The sequence below is a fragment of the Hyla sarda genome, chromosome 1, assembly GCF_029499605.1.
Source record: "Hyla sarda isolate aHylSar1 chromosome 1, aHylSar1.hap1, whole genome shotgun sequence".
In the NCBI taxonomy this organism is placed as follows: Eukaryota; Metazoa; Chordata; class Amphibia; order Anura; family Hylidae; genus Hyla; species Hyla sarda.
Window position 1 is genome coordinate 574,838,260 of NC_079189.1, and position 18,719 is coordinate 574,856,978.

General features: G+C 41.1%; 1 protein-coding gene across 2 annotated transcripts in view; it reads left to right on the plus strand.

Annotated features, from left to right (window-relative positions):
* The window catches only part of CCBE1 (collagen and calcium binding EGF domains 1), a 340,160-nt gene that overhangs the window by 36,547 nt on the left and 284,894 nt on the right, over window positions 1–18,719 (plus strand). The window lies entirely within an intron of this gene.

An 18,719-nucleotide genomic window follows, 5' to 3' on the forward strand; every position in this document is an offset into this window, starting at 1 on the left:
AGTATGTGTTATAGGACCTATCCTGAATGTTCTTAGACCTAAATTGTACTTACAAAAATTGCAGTTTTTGCATTGAAAATTCCCTGCTGGTATCTGATCTGTTAGCCAATCTGTTTTTTTCTTTTTTACTTCATCACTCTGCTTTTTTTGTGCTTGTTTAATTATTTCACCTATAGTTTTAGTTTTTCTATAAGAAATTAAAGGTTTGTTCTCTGCCATTTCTTTCAGATCTTCATCTGTTTCTATTATGTACCAATTTCTTCTAATTGCTCTTTCTAGTATTTTATTGACTGGTGAATTTTGGAATGTGAATGCGAACCTATTTCTTTGTGCGTTTTTTTATTTTTTTTTGGCCTAAATAAATCTATTCTTTGTTTTCTGTCTGCTTTTTCCTTTCCCTTCCTAATAAGAGCTGCTGGATAGTCTCTTTCTAACAATCGTTCCTCCAATTTCTGTGGCCTGCCTTTGATAGGTCTCATCTTGCATATTATTACGTTTTAGCCGTAGGAATTGCCCATATGGAATTCCATTTATGACCGCTTGGGTATGGGAACTCTGATAGTGAAGTATAGTATTTTTGGCTACTTCTTTTCTGTACCCTTCACTTATTAGTCTGTCATCTTTCACTACCAGTTTAATGTCTAGGAACTCAAGCATGGCACCTCCAAACTGATCGGTAAATGCCATGTTGTATCCCTCAACTCCATTCAGGTAAGCCACAAATTCAGAGAACTGGTTTTCAGTTCCTGACCAAACCATCAGGACATCGTCTACGAAACGGACGTATATCCTGATGTATTGCATGAACGGATTATCAGTAGTATATACCACATTGTTTTCAAAGTTAGCTAAGTATAGATTGGCGTATTTACAGGACACCGGCGTCCTCATCAAAATTAGAATTGGTGGCGCAAAAAATAAGCCATCATATGGATTTTTAGGTGCAAAATTGAAAGAGTTATGATTTTTTAAAGGCAAGGAGCAAAAAACGAAAATGCAAAAATGGAAAAAACCCCGGTCCTTAAGGGGTTAATGAGCTGACCGGAGTCAAACCGTGACTCTGGTCGTCTCATTTCTGCCCTGTATACTATGGTTTTAGGTCCGATCAGAAAACCAGAGACGGGTTAGTGGTGTGAAGGCACCCCAAACGAGAGCTAAGTAATACCTCCAGGCCATGACCATTACCACCACGTAGTGACTGAATAATACCACAATACTTTTACTGAACAAAAAACAGTATATCTAAACCAACATTGCCAATAATACCAACACTATATGACTATATTGCATACCAACACAACATCTGAATAATATTAATACCACCATACAGTTTCTAAAGAGAACATCCTAGACACAGACCAAAACTACCTCCACACAATGACCATATAGCAGTAGATACAAGCCCTACTCTGCTGTATTCAGACACACACGGGGAGTGACGTCATTGTGCGTCTAGGACTGTACTATAATATTATATCAAACTAGTATAATATAAAACGTGATGCTGTGAATAGGAAGTAAATAGATCAGATGGGTATGTGATAGATAGATAGATAGATAAGAGATAGATTGATGATAAATAGATGGATAGATAGATATGAGATAGATATGATATAGATAGATAGATAGATAAATTTGAGAAAGATAGATTGAAGATATATAATCATATATATAAAAGGAGAAGACCTGACTCACTGACTCATCAACGTCCAGCCTAAACCCTGGGATTTTTCGAAATTCCACGAACATTTTTTAAAGTCCCATACAAGTCTATGGGAAAGATATGTTACTGCATAACTTCCAAACAGCTGGAGATATTTCGATAATACTTGGTCACATGTTACTTATATGTCCACTTAAAGTATAGGATAGTTAATTTAACCCTTAACTAACCCCATTTGTGAGGGTCTGGGTTTTTGTTTAAAGTCCCATGCAAATCAATGGGAAATGTATGTTCGAGTATAATCAAGATGTTCAGCACTGCTTACTTCTTTACCTTCAGCGGGCGGACTCTAAATCACTGTTGCGGCAATGGGTATGGTGGTGCTCAGACACATATAAGAAGTAACCTTGGTGCACTTGGTAGAAGAATGAAAAAGTCGGCACTCACCGACTAGTACATGTACGAGGGAGAACAGCAGATGGTACCGGGGGGGGGGGGGGGGGTATCACAGAGAGGCGACACCGGGGTTTCGCACTGATTAGTGCTTCAACGGGCCTGTCTCCAAACCGGAACGTGTCATCTTTTATACAGGTGAGTAATCACTAACACCAATCACCGTTTCTTACACCTTGTGATGTTAAAAAAAGAGGGAGGTTGCTATTTCTAGCTAAACCCTACAGCGATCTTCACCGTTATACAGACCTGACAAATAACTACCCTGAGCCTTTTTAGAAGCAAACTGAGACATCCACTTTATCATTGAGTCCAAGGACCCCTGTTGCTTCAGTAGCTATAATCCAGTGTGTCTCTCTTCTTAGAAGGTTTTTATCTGATTTAATTCCTGGCTTTGCAGTAACTTTTTCTAATCCGGAAAACTTAAGGGATTCATGACTCCCTCCGAGGGCTTCTATTACATGGGAGATGAATCTAGGGGCTCCCTTTTTTGTGCACAGAGAGTAAAAGTGCTCTCTAATTCTTGCGCATAATTGCCTGATCGTCTTCCCAATGTAATAAAAGCCGCACGGGCAAAAGATCACGTATACAATATTTTTAGATCTACATGTGATAAGCTCTTGAACAGTATGTGTTATAGGACCTATCCTGAATGTTCTTAGACCTAAATTGTACTTACAAAAATTGCAGTTTTTGCATTGAAAATTCCCTGCTGGTATCTGATCTGTTAGCCAATCTGTTTTTTTCTTTTTTTCTTCATCACTCTGCTTTTTTTGTGCTTGTTTAATTATTTCACCTATAGTTTTAGTTTTTCTATAAGAAATTAAAGGTTTGTTCTCTGCCATTTCTTTCAGATCTTCATCTGTTTCTATTATGTACCAATTTCTTCTAATTGCTCTTTCTAGTATTTTATTGACTGGTGAATTTTGGAATGTGAATGCGAACCTATTTCTTTGTGCGTTTTTTTAATTTTTTTTGGCCTAAATAAATCTATTCTTTGTTTTCTGTCTGCTTTTTCCTTTCCCTTCCTAAAAAGAGCTGCTGGATAGTCTCTTTCTAACAATCGTTCCTCCAATTTCTGTGGCCTGCCTTTGATAGGTCTCATCTTGCATATTATTACGTTTTAGCCGTAGGAATTGCCCATATGGAATTCCATTTATGACCGCTTGGGTATGGGAACTCTGATAGTGAAGTATAGTATTTTTGGCTACTTCTTTTCTGTACCCTTCACTTATTAGTCTGTCATCTTTCACTACCAGTTTAATGTCTAGGAACTCAAGCATGGCACCTCCAAACTGATCGGTAAATGCCATGTTGTATCCCTCAACTCCATTCAGGTAAGCCACAAATTCAGAGAAGTGGTTTTCAGTTCCTGACCAAACCATCAGGACATCGTCTACGAAACGGACGTATATCCTGATGTATTGCATGAACGGATTATCAGTAGTATATACCACATTGTTTTCAAAGTTAGCTAAGTATAGATTGGCGTATTTACAGGACACCGGCGTCCTCATCGGGGTACCGGTGTCCTGTCTATACCATTTCTCTCCATAAGAAATGTATGTTCCCACATAACTTCCGTTCGGCTGGAGATATATATATGAAGACGGGATGGGAGGTCGGGATAGGAGGTCGAGATAGCAGGTCGAAATAGGAGGTCGAGATAGGAGGTCGACATAGGAGGATGGGATGATCGGGATAGGAGGTCAGAATAGGAGGTCGAGATAGGAGGTCGAGTTAGGAGGATGGGATATGAGGTCGAGATAGGACAGGAGGTCGGGATAGGAGGGAGAAATAGGAGGTCGATATAGGAAGATGGGATAGGAGGTCAGGATAGCAGGTCGGGATAGGAGGTCGGGATAGGAGGTCGAGATAGGAGGTCGAGATAGGAGGATGGGATGGAAGGTTGGGATAGGAGGTCGGGATTGGAGGTCGAGATAGGAGGTCAATATAGGAGGACGGGATAGGAGGTCAGGATAGGAGGTCGGGATAGGAGGTCGACATAGGAGGTCGAGATAGAAGGACGGGATGGTCGGGGGTCAGGATTGGAGGTTGAGATAGGACGGGATAGGGGGTCGGGATAGGAGGTCGGGGTAGGAGGACGGGATAGGAGGACGGGATAGGAGGACGGGATAGGAGGTCGAGATAGGAGGTCAAGATAGGAAGTCGGGATAGGAAGTCGGGTTAGGAAATCGGGATAGGAGGACGAGATAGGAGGTCGGGATAGGAGGACGGGATAGGAGGACAGGATAGGAGGTCGAGATAGGAGGACAGGATAGGAGGTCGAGATAGGAGGATGGGATGGTCGGGATAGGAGGACGGGATAGGAGGTCGGGATAGGAGGACAGGATGGGAGGACGGGATAGGAGGTCGGGATGGGAGGACGGGATAGGAGGTCGGGATAGGAGGTCGGGATAGGAGGTCAGGATAGGAGGTCGGGATAGGAGGATGGTATAGGAGGTTGGGATAGGAGGTCAGGATAGGAGGTAAAGATAGGAGGTCGGGATAGGAGGTGGTGATAGGAGGTCGGGTTAGGAGGTCGAGATAGGAGGATGGGATAGGAGGACGGGATAGGAGGTTGGGATAGGAGGACGGGATAGGAGGTCGGGATAGGAGGTCGGGATAGGAGGTTGGGAGAGGAGGTCGGGATAGGAGGACGGGATAGGAGGTTGGGATAGGAGGTCAAGATAGGAGGTCGAGATAGGAGGTCGAGATAGGAGGACGGGATAAGAGGACAGGATATGAGGATGGGATATGAGGACTGTTGCCAGTATATAAGCAGCACGAGAAGGCGGGTTCCCCTGCGCGCAGACTCGGTAAAAGTCCTCAAAGGATATCGATCTTCAATTCCATGAAACAGCAGATGTAATGTTTCGGGCTGTTTGGATGCCCTTAGACTTTACCCAGAGCGGCCTCATTACTATAGGATCGTAAAAAGTTAATCTATGCTACCCCAAATTTAACGCGAGCGAAGCTGCGGGCATAAGCTAGTAGATAGATAAATAAATAAACATATAGGCCCACATTTATCATTGTCTTTAGACTTTTTTTTGTGTCTAAAAAAGGGGCAAAAAAAGAGCAACAGGGTTTTTTTCCGCCTTTTTTTGCCCCTTTTTGTTTCCACATTTCTGCTGATTTTGAGTTGCAATCCACTGATTTTGGCAATAGATATGATATGGAAGGGTTTTTATCAACTGCGCCTTTTTGTGAAAAGGAGCAAAAAAGGCGCAAAGCCACTGAAAAGTCTCTAAAACTACACCAGCCCAAAGATGGTGTAGCTTTTTGGTGTATGTGAAGAGTGAAATTTCAAAAAATGTGACCTGCACAAAATTTATCACATGCTCTGTGACCATTTAATAAATTTGGTGCTCCTGCACATCACCAGCACACAAAAAAAGGTGTAAAAATGCTGCACTTACACTACAATGATAAATGTGGGCCATAGAAGATATATAATAGATAGATAGATAGTAGATGATGATAAGGGTATTATGGAGGGACACGTGTATTTAGTTGTAGTCAGAATCTTCAGTTTCTCTGGATCCTACATGTTACAGCGGTGCGATCAGCTCCCCATCACTTTCTCCACATCTGTCTGGATGGGGGCGGCTCCATGTTTTGGACATTCCTTTGGTTTTGGTTACTGCTGGATTGGAGGCTGATGCTGGGATAATGAACCCTGTAATATGTTCTGCTAATTATTAGGTATCAGGTTATAGACGCTCCAGCACTGCCCGGGGCTGAGGTGTTCTATGGAATCCATCTTATTTTCTGATAGAATCCTGGAGGAGCACAGCAGAGCCGGAACGTCACCCTGGAGCCTTCAGCTGTTAGGAGCAGACAGTTTCCCAGATGCAGCAGAGCTGAGCTTGTTATTACAACTCCTCTTCATAGTCCAGAAACACCCTGTACTGTATATCTGGAGCTGATGTGCAGATGTAGCAGAGCTGAGGTTGTCATTTGTGGGTTTGCGCTGAACTACAGACGTAGGTTTACGAAATGTACTTCATAGGAGCAAAAACTTGCATACTAGCCCTACGCCAATGTTTATTCTGAAAACCTGTATAGACTTCACAGCTATGTCTAATCTGGACGGTCCTCACAAACCCCTGTCCTGATGTTTGGTACAGTGTATCAGTGCAGGTAAATTGTATCAGGATTTCCAGGCTGCTCACCCCATGTTGTAGATCCACCCAGCGATGCTGTTTGTATCTGTGTATATATATTTCTTTGGTGGTATACTTTGTCCAAACCCTCAGATGTGGGAACCATTACATTTGTTCAGTTTTTCATTCAAGCTCTTGAAATTGGTGAGGAATTGAAATACACAGTATATAAAAAGTACGCAATATGAAAAGTAAAAAAAAAATAATATTTCTATTAATATTATTAAAATGTGAGCCCTGCACTGTGCACGGCCTGCCACCTAGCTTTCCCATTCTCCTGAAGAGAATGTCTGCCTGCTATAACAAAGGAATATCCAGCACTGTAAAACGACAGATACTTTATTGTAGGATCAGGGGATACAAACTTGCATCAGGCAGGAGCCGACACATTTCAGACCGTTACAGGTCCTTAGTCATGGCATAACACACAGGGTAAAATCCAAACTTTAAATACTTTCTTAGGAACATCACATGTATCATGAAATTCCGATACATGTGATGTTCCTAAGTTCCTAATATTTAAAGTTTGGATTTTATCCTGTGTGTTATGCCATGACTAAGGACCTGTAACGGTCCGAAACGCGTCGGTTCCTGCCTGATGCAAGTTTGTATCCTCTGATTCTACAATAAAGTACCTGTCGCTTTACCGCACTTGGCACTGGACATTCCTTTGTTATACCGTTGATCCAGTCTGGGGGCGCTGCCGGCTTGCCCATGCGCTGGTGCTGGAAACACGAGGGAGAGATCTGTCCACACACAGTGTTGCTTCAGTGTCTGCCTGCTAATGCAGCTATATTGAAGCTTTTCAGGAGACCGGGAAAGCTGGGTGGCATGCATACTGCATGCCACCCAGCTTTCCCAGTCTCCTGAAGCTCCAGCAGTGATTGGCTGCTCGTCCTCCCTGCACTTTACGCTGCAGCAGTAGCGCCATTCCCTCTTCCTGTCACCGCACTGATACCTCTTCTCCCCCCCTCAATCTTCTCTCAGCCCGCAATAGATCTTGTTTCCCCCTCATGCCGCATCCTGTCTCCCTACACTTACTATTCCCTGCACCTGCCTGCTGGACAGTCAAAGGGGTACTCCGGTGGAAAACTATTTATTTTAAATCAACTGGTGCCAGAAAGTTAGACAGATTTGTAAATTACTTCTGTTAATCCTTCCAGTACTTATCAGCTGCTGTATACTACAGAGGAAGTTATTTTCTTTTTGAATTTCTTTTCTGTCTGACCACACTGCTCTCTGCTGAAAAAGAAAGTAATTTTCTCTGTAGTATACAGCAGCTGATAAGTACTGGAAGGATTAAGATTTTTAAATAGAAGTAATTTACAAATCTGTATAACTTTCTGGCACCAGTTGATTTAAAATACATTGTTTTCCACTGGAATACCCCTTTAAATCATACTTTACTATGACGTTGGTCCGGCAGCAGGATGTTCAAAACTCCCGGGAAATCTCTGCAGCCCCAAGACTAATAATGCGATCAGGAGCTGTACAGGAGGTCCCACAGACTTGCCTGGGACTTCCAGTACCGTGATGGTAAAATATGATTTAATTGTCCGGGCTGCAGAGATTGTCGGTATTGGGACATGCCTTAATTATTTTAATTTGACATATAAGAAACATGCGTACCAAATTTAATCAAAATATCTCCAGTCATTTAGAAGTGATGCTGGAACAAACATATATACACATAAATGTTGATATATATATATATATATATATATATATATATATATATTTATTTTTTTATATTTTATATATATGTATGTACTGTATATGTGTATATATATATATATAGAGAGAGAGAGAGAGAGAGAGAGAGAGAGAGAGAGAGAGAGAGAGAGAAACAGCTGGAGGCACACTGGTTGGGAAACACTCATCTAGATGCAAAATGATCAACCTTAAGAATTCACAGCATAATTCACACTTAAAGGGGTATTCCAGGAAAAAACTTTTTTATATATATCAACTGGCTCCAGAAAGTTAAACAGATTTGTAAATTACTTCTATTGAAGAATCTTAATCCTTTCAATAATTATCAGCTGCTGAAGTTGAGTTGTTGTTTTCTGTCTGGCAACAGTGCTCTCTGCTGACATCTCTGCTTGTCTTGGGAACTACAAAGAGTAGAAAAGGTTTGCTATGGGAATTTGCTTCTAAACTGGGCGGTTCACGAGACAGGTGTCACCAGAAAGCACTTAGACAGAAAAGAACAACTCAACTTTAGAAGCTCATAAGTACTGAAAGGATGAAGATTTTTTAATAGAAGTAATTTACAAATCTGTTTAATTTTCTGGAGCCAGTTAATATATATAAAAAAAAGTTTTTTCCTGGATAACCCCTTTAATTCGGAACAAGCTGTCAGGCATCGCAGGGAGGAGGACAACCCATGCCGACCACAATCCATATAGTGATTTATAGCCGCCACTTTTAAACCTTTTTAAACCCCCTTAAAAGTTAATTGATAAGCGTTGCCCCCTTTAAAGTGACAGCTAAGCAGTAGTGTAGGCATCCGAGGGCGCAGATGATGAATGAGGGGGCCGTACTTTAGGTGAATCACATATGCACACCCGCCCAGGCTTGTCATGTGGTGCAGAAATAATCCTGACGAAACACCGATACCGCAGATACCTTGTCACCGCAGTCTACAGTCGCTCTTAGGGTGGGTTCACACCACGTTTTTGCAAAACTTTTTTTTTTTCAGGTTTTTGATAAAAAAACGGATTCCTCAAAACCTGACTAAACTGTATCAAAACGTGTGTACAAAGTTTTATCTGTATATGGTTGAAAACCATATACGGTTTGAAAAGTGATGTCCGGTTGCATCCGTTTTTTAAGAAAAAAAACGCATAAGTTTTGAACTTTTCACTCCATTATGAATAAAGTTTCACTTGTTTGATTGAAATTCCAAGAAAAAAAACTGTGCAAAGTCAAAAACCGTATGGTGAAAACTGGATGGAACCGTACGCACATACAGTTCTGTACGGTTCCCATTGACTCCCATGTTAAAAAAAAAACATATACGGGTCAATACGGTTTTTCACCTGGACCAAAAACCGTGGTAGGCCACGGTTTTCTGTCCAGAAAAAAAAAAGTAAAAAACCGTGTGGTGTGAAAAACGGAGACAACCGTATGCAATATGGTGCATACGGTTTTGAATGGAAAGTCTATGGGCACGGTTTTCTGTACAGTTGCATACGTTTTTTTTTGTGTTTTTTTAAACCGTATCCAAAAACTGTATAGAAAATCGTGGTGTGAACCCACACTTATCTAGGGGCTTGTCATACGAGAATGTAATGAAAATGATCGGCCACGCCTCGTCTGCTCAGCTGTTCCCAATCCGATTTTTTCAATATTTACAAAAACTTTTGTAAATAACTTATTGTAAAAAAATTTGCAAATAAACTTAATTAACCACCTTAAGGATGCCGCTTTATTTTTATTTTTTTATTTTAAGGGGTTTCTCCGGTGGAAAACATTTTTTTTTTTAAATCAACTGGTGCCAGAAAGTTAAACAGATTGATTTGTAAATGACTTCTATTTAAAAATCTTAAGCCTTCCAGTACTTATCAGCTGCTGTATACTACAGAGAAAGCTCTGTAGTTCTTTTCTGTCTGACCACAGTGCTCTCTGCTGACACCTCTGTCCATGTCAGGAACTGTTCAGAGCAGGAGAAAATCCCCATAGTAAATCTATCCTCCTCTGGACAGTTCATGACATGAACAGAGGTGTCAACAGAGAGCACTGTGGTCAGACTGGAAAGAACTACACAATTTCCTCTGGAGCATACAGCTGATAAGTACTGGAAGGATTAAGATTTTTAAATAGAAGTAATTTACAAATCTGTTTAACTTCCTGGCATCAGTTGATTTAAAATATATATATATATATATATATATATATATTTTATAGTTTGGACATTTATGCGCGCGGCGATACCACGTGTTTATTTTTATTATGTTTATATATTTTTTATTTGGAATTTGGAAAAGGGGGGTGATTTTAACTTTTAATAAGGAAACGGTTAATGTGTGTGTTTTTAAACTTTTTTTAAACTTTTTTTTTTTTTTTTTTACACTTTTAGTCCCCTTAGGTCCCTGGACTTTTAGGAGGAATCATTTGATTCCTCATACAGATCAATGTGGTTCCATAGAACCACATTGATCTGTGTGCTCTGTGCTTGATTGATAAAGCCTGGTCCTGCCAGGCTTTATCATTCCCAGCGCAGCAGCCGACACAGGAGCAGAGGTAAGCCCTCCGACTACTTCAGAAGTGGATCGCTGGGGCTGGCAATCCACCCTACTGGACAACCAGTAAGCAGTTAAAGATACCTTTAGATGCCGCTGTCAGCTTTGACAACAGCGATCTAAAGGGTTTATAGCCGGCCTTGGCGATCGCCTCATGACGGCTATTAACGCTGGCCCTCAGCTACACAAATCAACTGAAGGTCAGCCGGTATGACGCGGGCTCGAGTCAGGAGCCCCCGCCATACCCCGTTAACCAGTTAATGACCAGGCCCAATTTTTCAAACCTGGCCTGTGTCTCTTTAACTGGTGATACCTCTGACATGCTTTTACTTAACGACGCAATGTTGTACTTTATATTAGTGGTAAATCTTTGTTGATTCATGCAGCATTTTTGGCGAAATACTTCAAAATATTGTGAAAAAATTTAAAGTTTCTGTTGTTTTTTTTTTTTATGGCATTCACTGTTTAGTAAAAAATTATGTTATTTTTATTTTGTGGGTCGGAACAATCATGGCGATACCCAATTCATATAGCTTTTTATGTTCTTTTTACTCTTCACAACAAAATCCTTCTTTTCCCCTTTTTTGTGTTGCCACGTTCTGACAGCTATAATTTTTGTGATTCATGCTTCCTTTTGATCTCTTTATCTCTGCATTTGGACCATCACTCATTCATATTTCCCTCTGAGAGCGGTTATTGGCTGCAACCATCCGGCCAATCCCCACTCTGGGAGGGAAATATGAATGAGTGATGTTCTATTCACATCACTGGCCGGAGTATAGTGCAGAGATGTGAGCGCTGTATAGAGCCGCTCCACATCTCTGCTATATTATGGACGATTGCATCGGGCGATATGTCTATTAGTACAGGCACTACTACTCCCATCATGGAACAGTCTGTTCCATGCTGGGAGTAGTTGTACTACCTAAAAAATGTCAAAAAAACTTTATTAAAAATTAATTAAAATTTCGTCTTAAAAAAATATTAATTTCATTAAATAAATTATTTTCCATGACTACTGCATCCTTTTTTTTATTTTTTTTGTACCCAACAAATTTTGGGTACCAAAAAAAAAAAAAAAACGCCAAAGGGGCCAAAAATGCAATTTCCACACAAAAAAACGCCAGAAAAAACACCGGAAAAAATGCCAGACGCAGGAAATTGCACTGGTGTTTTTTCTTGCGTTTTTTTTCAAACCAAAAAACGCAGGACCAAAAAACTAGTAGAAACACACCATTTCCTATTGATGGCTACACCTTTCATTAAAGGCTCTGTTTCCTTATATAAGGCGCGCCGTGCCTTTAAGCAGAGGTTACACGCCTGATCGCTTTTACGTTATTGCAAATCCATTATAAATTGCAAAGTGGTCCTAGGGATTTACGAGGTCTCCGCTATGTAAAATCAAACAGATCCCGTTCCAGGAGCCTGCAGTTCACTCGTGTAATGTGGACACATAATCCCCTTAGCTAATCTGTATTTCACAAATTTAGTGCTTTTCGCTTTTCGTCACTGACCGCCTATCGCCCTATTTCATAACCTGCCTGGCGGATTTTATGTCACTCACATTAGACTGTTTGTTGTGAGATTTTTGGGGGTTAGTGACAGCCATACATGTGCTGGATCGAGTTGCACTAACTGAGAACTCAGCCTTAGCCTTATGTCTGAGACAAACTGGCTTCGGTAGTGATGGACAGTGATTGCCGTTGGCTCTCCGGGCATGCTGAGAGTTGTATATTTGCAACAACTGATGGCACCCTGGTTGAGAAACACTGGGCTAGGCCATTAAAGGGGTACTCCGGTGAAAACCTTTTTTCTTTTAAATCAACTGGTGGCAGAAAGTTAAACATATTTGTAAATTACTTCTATTAAAAAATCTTAATCCTTCCTGTACTTATTAGCTGCTGAATACTACAGAGGAAATTATTTTCTTTTTGGAATGCTCTCTTATGACATCACGAGCACAGTTCTCTCTGCTGACGTTATTAATAATAATAATAACACTTTATTTATTGTTGTCCTTAGTGGGATTTGAACCCAAGTCCCCAGCACTGCAAGGCAGCAGTGCTAACCACTGAGCCACCATGCTGCCCTTAGCATACATCTGCTATGCATGGTTGCTAAAATGGACAGAGATGTCAGCAGAGAGCACTGTGCTGTGTTTTACTGTTGTATATAATACTGTTGTGCCAAAAAGAAAGGAATTCCCTCTGTAGCATTCAGCAGCTAATAAGTACTGGAAGGATTAAGATTTTTTAATAGAAGTAATTTACAAATATGTTTAACTTTCTGCCACCAGTTGATTTAAAAGAAAAAAGGTTTTCACCGGAGTACCCCATTAATTTTTAAAAGCCGTGTGATCACTTTAGCCATCAGGACACATCTGCACAGGAGCTGCGAACACAAAACGGTAGGATGTAAAAATGGGATCTTTCACTTAAAAAAACTTTTGACACGTTGTAAAGACATGTAAAAAAAAAATTATCGTCAGGGTCTGAGTGTTCAGACTGCAACTAATTGTAAGTTTTGGGGCTGTCTCGGTCTTGTTTCCTGTTTCCCTCCTCGTTCTAACAATTAATCGGGGTCTGAACACTCAAATGTTTTGAGATATCTCTAGGACATGTCAACAAAGATATATAACCCTATTTAGGTAAGGGTACGTAATTAAACCTCTAACACCAAAAATAGAACCGTACCACAACAACAAGAAAGTAATTAGATTAAAAGATAAACTTTATTTATGCAACACAATGAAAAAATAAAAATAAAATTAAAACAAAGGAGAAGAAACAATATACAAGCACCAGTAAACATACAAAGATATAGGACTATGGTAGGACCCAAGTAGATCAGAATATGCAAATACAATAAGAGAATGCCAAAGTAACAGGTAAGGTACATAAATGATATCTCCCAGAAGTGCAAAATACCGCATTAAGGGTGCCAGACCATACCTACACCTAACCCCAACGATCGTTTCGCTGTTATGCCGCTTCTTCAGGGGGAGTGGAAAGACGTTGTAAGACATGTAAAAAAAAATTATCGTCAGGGTCTGAGTGTTCAGACTGCGACTAGTTGTAAGTTTTGGGGCTGTCTCGGTCCTGTTTCCTGTTTCCCTCCTCGTTCTAACAATTAATGGGGGTCTGAACACTCAAATGTTTTGAGATATCTCTAGGACATTCCAAAAAACTTTATGATTATTTCCAATTTAGGGGCATATTATTTATCTCTATGCTGTGAGAAACAATACAGAATTTATGGAGCTCGGTGTCAGAAAATACAAACTAAATGAATTAGGTCATAATTATGAAATAAAAGAAAGCCCAAAACAGAACAAACAGGTGCAAGTTAATGGTTAATTTACACCAAGCACAGCAAACAGAATGGGGCCTACTTGGGCTTGTGGCTAAATACTGGCTCTCATGATAAATGTAATGCAGCCACCTCCCCGATGGGAAATGTGGAATGGTAAGTGGTATCAATCCCCTCATTCATTATCTTAGTGGCACCTATGGGTCATATAGATTATTCTTGTGGAAATCGATCTCCTACTGATAAAAAAACAAAACGTCCCAAGTTATTATTGGCCTAGGGGGGAAACTCGAGGTGGGTAGCTAGAGGCAATGTTCTTACAATATCCTCTCTGTGTTTTACTGTTGTATAAATACCTGTCATTCTTCTTTAGTGGAAATAAGTGATAATGAAACACAAGCCAGGATTCCAGTCCCTCATAACCCTCCCTTAAAAAATTCCATCCATTTCGAGTTACAAAGAGGCACAAGTTGAGTAGGGTGGTACTACACATTATCCGTATTTAATCTCATTTTTATTACTATGGTATTAGTACCAGATGAGTTCAGCCCTTATCTGGTCGGGGGAAAAAAAACATCAATGAGCCCTGCACTTTATCACTGCCAGATGGCAGATCTGCTTTGGGTCAGTCGTTCATCGCAGTCTCATCCTTTTTGATAAATAGGCACCTCCAGAACCATTCACATGAATGCCTTTCTGACTAGATAATACTGGGAGGATCATGGTTGGCCATTCAGAAAATGATATTCATCAGGTCAGATAAAGTTTTCAAACTTAACCTTTGGTGGATACTGGCCAGGCTTGGGATACAGGCTGATCAACAATAATGTATACCTCTGAAATCATAAGGGGTGTTTTATGAGTGGTTTACGGTCATCACTAACTGGGTGTTAAGAAATTCTACCTTGTGCTCCTTGGGTCATGGACATATACATAGTGCCGCCACCGAAGGGTACTATGATATTACATGTGATGATGCTGCCAGTTGACATGATTGGACCATCATTCATGCCATTGTCGTTATACCAGGGTTAGGGATTGAGCTTTTTGGCACCATACATACCCTGGCTGTGCACATTAGATATTTGGTGGCAGTTGTCACCAAGTTTGATTACATTGTGTAGAAATCTGCTATAATCTACCATAAGTGACCATAAAATCGATGGTGGTGTCTTATGTATAAGAAACGTAATGAATTATTGGTTTATGGTCATCCCAAATTTTAGTTTGGTGCTCCCTGGGTCATGGACCTATACATAGTGCCACCACCTAAGGGTACTATGATATGAAATATGGTGACAATCCCAGTTGACATAAATGGGCAATCAGCAAGTCAGTGTTTCTATGCCAAGATCCATGATTGAACTTCTTGGCACCAGACATGCTCTGGCCGTGCACATTAGATATTTTGTGGCAGTTGTTACCAATTTTAAATATATTGCGTAGAAATCTACTATAAAGGTGACCAGAAGTGACCATAACATCATAAGTGGTGTCTTATGTATAAAGGGCGTGATGACTTAGCGGTTTATGGTCATCACTAACTGGGTGTTCAGAAATTCAATTTGGTGCTCTCAGGATCATGGACATATGTGGTGTCCCGGTACCGTATGGTATACTGTACCTTGTATGGTGGTCCCCAAAGTCAGAGTTGCTTCATTCCAGTGGGGTCCTCCTGGTGGGATAGCCCCTAATCGCCTTTTCCTTCTTCAATTTGTGACGTTTATATGTATATTTAATTGCATATTTAATTGTATATATAGTGTTGCTGGACCTTAGGTCATGTGACTAGTGTTAATTCTAGTAGAGTATGTTGAAGGACCTTCCTAGATCACGTGTGTGGTCACATGTCTAGACCATGATTCCTTGTAAAGTGAATGACAGATGGTATGTCATAGTGAATGACAGATGGTATGGCCCCATACACATGCCAAGCATTCTTGTGTTGTCAATGTGGGAAAGGGGGGGAGTAAGCCACTGGAAGACCCCTCTGGTGGTGACTTATCTCCAGAAGACCAAGCCAAAAATAATAAGAAATTGAGGAAGTCATCTGTATCTCTGGAGGCATCCATTTTTTTCTCCCCACCTTCTCACCTACCCTTAGGTTAGGAACAAGAGGTGAGTTTAGGAATTTAGCAACTGGGAGGCTGCTACAGAAGCCTTCCCCTAGTAGACAATATAATTCTAAACCATGCCCCATTTTAGCCAAGTTCCACCCATTTCACTAATTCCATCCATTTTCCACAGAGGAAGTTCCCTTTGTTTTGACTTTTTCTTCTTAGTCATTTTAAGGTTTACTGTCTCTTTAAATCTATTTAAATTGATTAAAACCAGTAAAAAGAAAAACTTTCAATGCGCTTCATATGGAAAGGAAAATGCAGAGATGTTCACGCCATAACACATGGACCGCTACATGTTCACAAACAATGTGATGATCAGGAGAAAGTTATTAAAACGCTGGAAAACATTGCTCCAAAGCTGTTTTTTATCAGCAGGACGGAGAACGTTGCGGTGAGCACAATAGTCTCCATGCTGTAATGTGTTTGCTCAAGCTGAGATATTTATTATTGAACATTAGAAGCTAAACCTGCCCTAATCCTCTCCCATGTCAAACATTATTGATGTTGAGTTATTCTGCTTCTATTGATTAGACGCGTTGGCATCGTAGGAACTCATAGGAACCGAACATGAGGTGTACCTGTGAGTCAGCCCTGTAAGCACGGCACTGTGGTTAGGAGTTCATGTTTCTTTAGGAAAGTAGAATAGAAAACTCTGATGGGTTGGACAAGTCAAGATTAGCAACCAGATAGCTTGGGTTCTTGCCTATGGCTTTGGACTTATTGGATGACCACGTATGAATCAGGTTAGTATTGCTATTTCGAGTAAAGTTCCTTGCCAGCTTTTCCCTGGCATAGACAAAGTTGAGGGAGTTGATAATTTGCAAAGCGAGTGTAATCGGTTCCTTTGAGGCGGTGAAGGGGAATTTTGTAGTCTAGGGCACTTGGAACCCCCCTCTTAAAGAGGTACTCCACTGACCAGCATTAGGAACTAAATGTTCTGAACTCTGTTTTCACACTGCAGGGGTCGGCCACGCCCCTCGTGACATCATGGTCATGCCCCATCGAGTCAATGGGAGGGGGCGCGGCGGCCTTTACGCCCCCTCCCATAGACTTGCATTCAGGGGGCATGGCCATGATGTCACGAGGGGTGGAGCATGACATCACAAGGGGGCGTGGCGACCCCCGAAGCCTGCACTAGCTTTCGGAACTAACTGTTCTGAATGCTGGGGAGTGGAGTACCCCTTTTAAAATCCTGTGTTTGACCCTGTGGAATCCTCTCATAGGATATTCCTTTGAAGTAATCCTCATAAACACGCAGTCACAGGTTTCATGTCCACCATCTTCATCCTCTTAGGACTGGAAGTGGCAGCGGTTGGTATGAATGTAAGTATGTCTACTCCTTGAGAGTAATGCCCCCTTCACATACATCAATTTTCTGGCAGTATTTCCATTCGGCGTGCATCGGAGGGAAACTGATGCTAGAACTGATCTTATTCACTTGATTACAACAATCTGGCATCTTAGTTTGGACACTGGATGGTTGGACACACCAGATGGCACCTGTCTGTCGTGCTGCAACAATGGATGCCGGATGCTACACAACTGATGACAACTGATGTCATCAGTTGTGTCATCAGTTGCATCAATATTTAGGCTGAGTTCACCTATTCCGGCCATCGGACATATGTCAACCCAGCCTATCAACACCTGATCTTTTCAGGAGCATGAGGCTTAGAGTTGTCACCTTCTGGGTGTGCCCATTCTTACTAAGCAAGGGCTCTACAAAGTTTATCTCATTAAACAAATCCAGAATTGCTTTCTTATATGATTTTTATTTAAGCTAAAAGATTAAATTATGAAACATCTGCCTTGCTGTTGCTTTGATAAATCTCTCATTTTCATTATAGCATAATTACATGACTGCTTGATCCCTTTGGGAATTCCAAGCAGTACTCAAGTCCTATAGGAAAGCATGGGAATGGAGTTGATGCACTTTTTCTATAGCAGGAACACTGTTCCCATTAGCAGGAGTCCTGCAGGACCAGCACTTGAAGGGTTACTCCGCTCCCCAGCGTCCGGAACATTGAGTTCCAAACGCTGTGTGCAGGGTTCCGTGTTCACGCCCACCCCCTCGAGATGTCACGGCCTGCCCCCTCAATGAAAGTCTATGGGAAGGGGGCACGACAGTTGTCACGCCCCCTCCCATAGGCTTGCATTGAAGGGGTGGGACGTGACATCACATGACGTTACAAGGGGGCAAGCGTGAACACGGAAGCCCGCACACAGCGTTCGAAACTCAATGTTCCAGATGCTGGGTAGCCGAGTAATCCTTTAGGTGGAGATCTTGGGTGAGTTACCTTACTTTTTCCCTAAGACTTGACTCTTGATTCCAAGAGAGGGTATAAAGCAACATTCATAGGGGAAAGTAACTAAAGTATTATATAACATAGGTAATGAAGACCTGGGAAGTAAAGGAAGTAACCTGGGAAGTAACGATCCAGGAGTCAGCAGGATCTTGTAAGGAGCCAGATCCCTTCTCTGTCTATTGACTTTATAAGTGGTGACTACAAGAGTCGAGAAAGGTTTACCTGGTTGTAAATTTGTGAGAATTTTAAACAGGTAGACAATTCAATAACCTTATTAAATTGTCCACAATTCCTAAAGGCATAATAATAGCTTTTCAATGGGGAAAACAATGAACACAAGGCTTGAGAAGGTTTTGGCTTATGGATTTTTTAACAGGAGGGCATAATTGCATGGCTTGTCTTAAAGTTACCTCTAATCCAGGAGCTATGGAAGGAATAGAATCACCTCATGAATG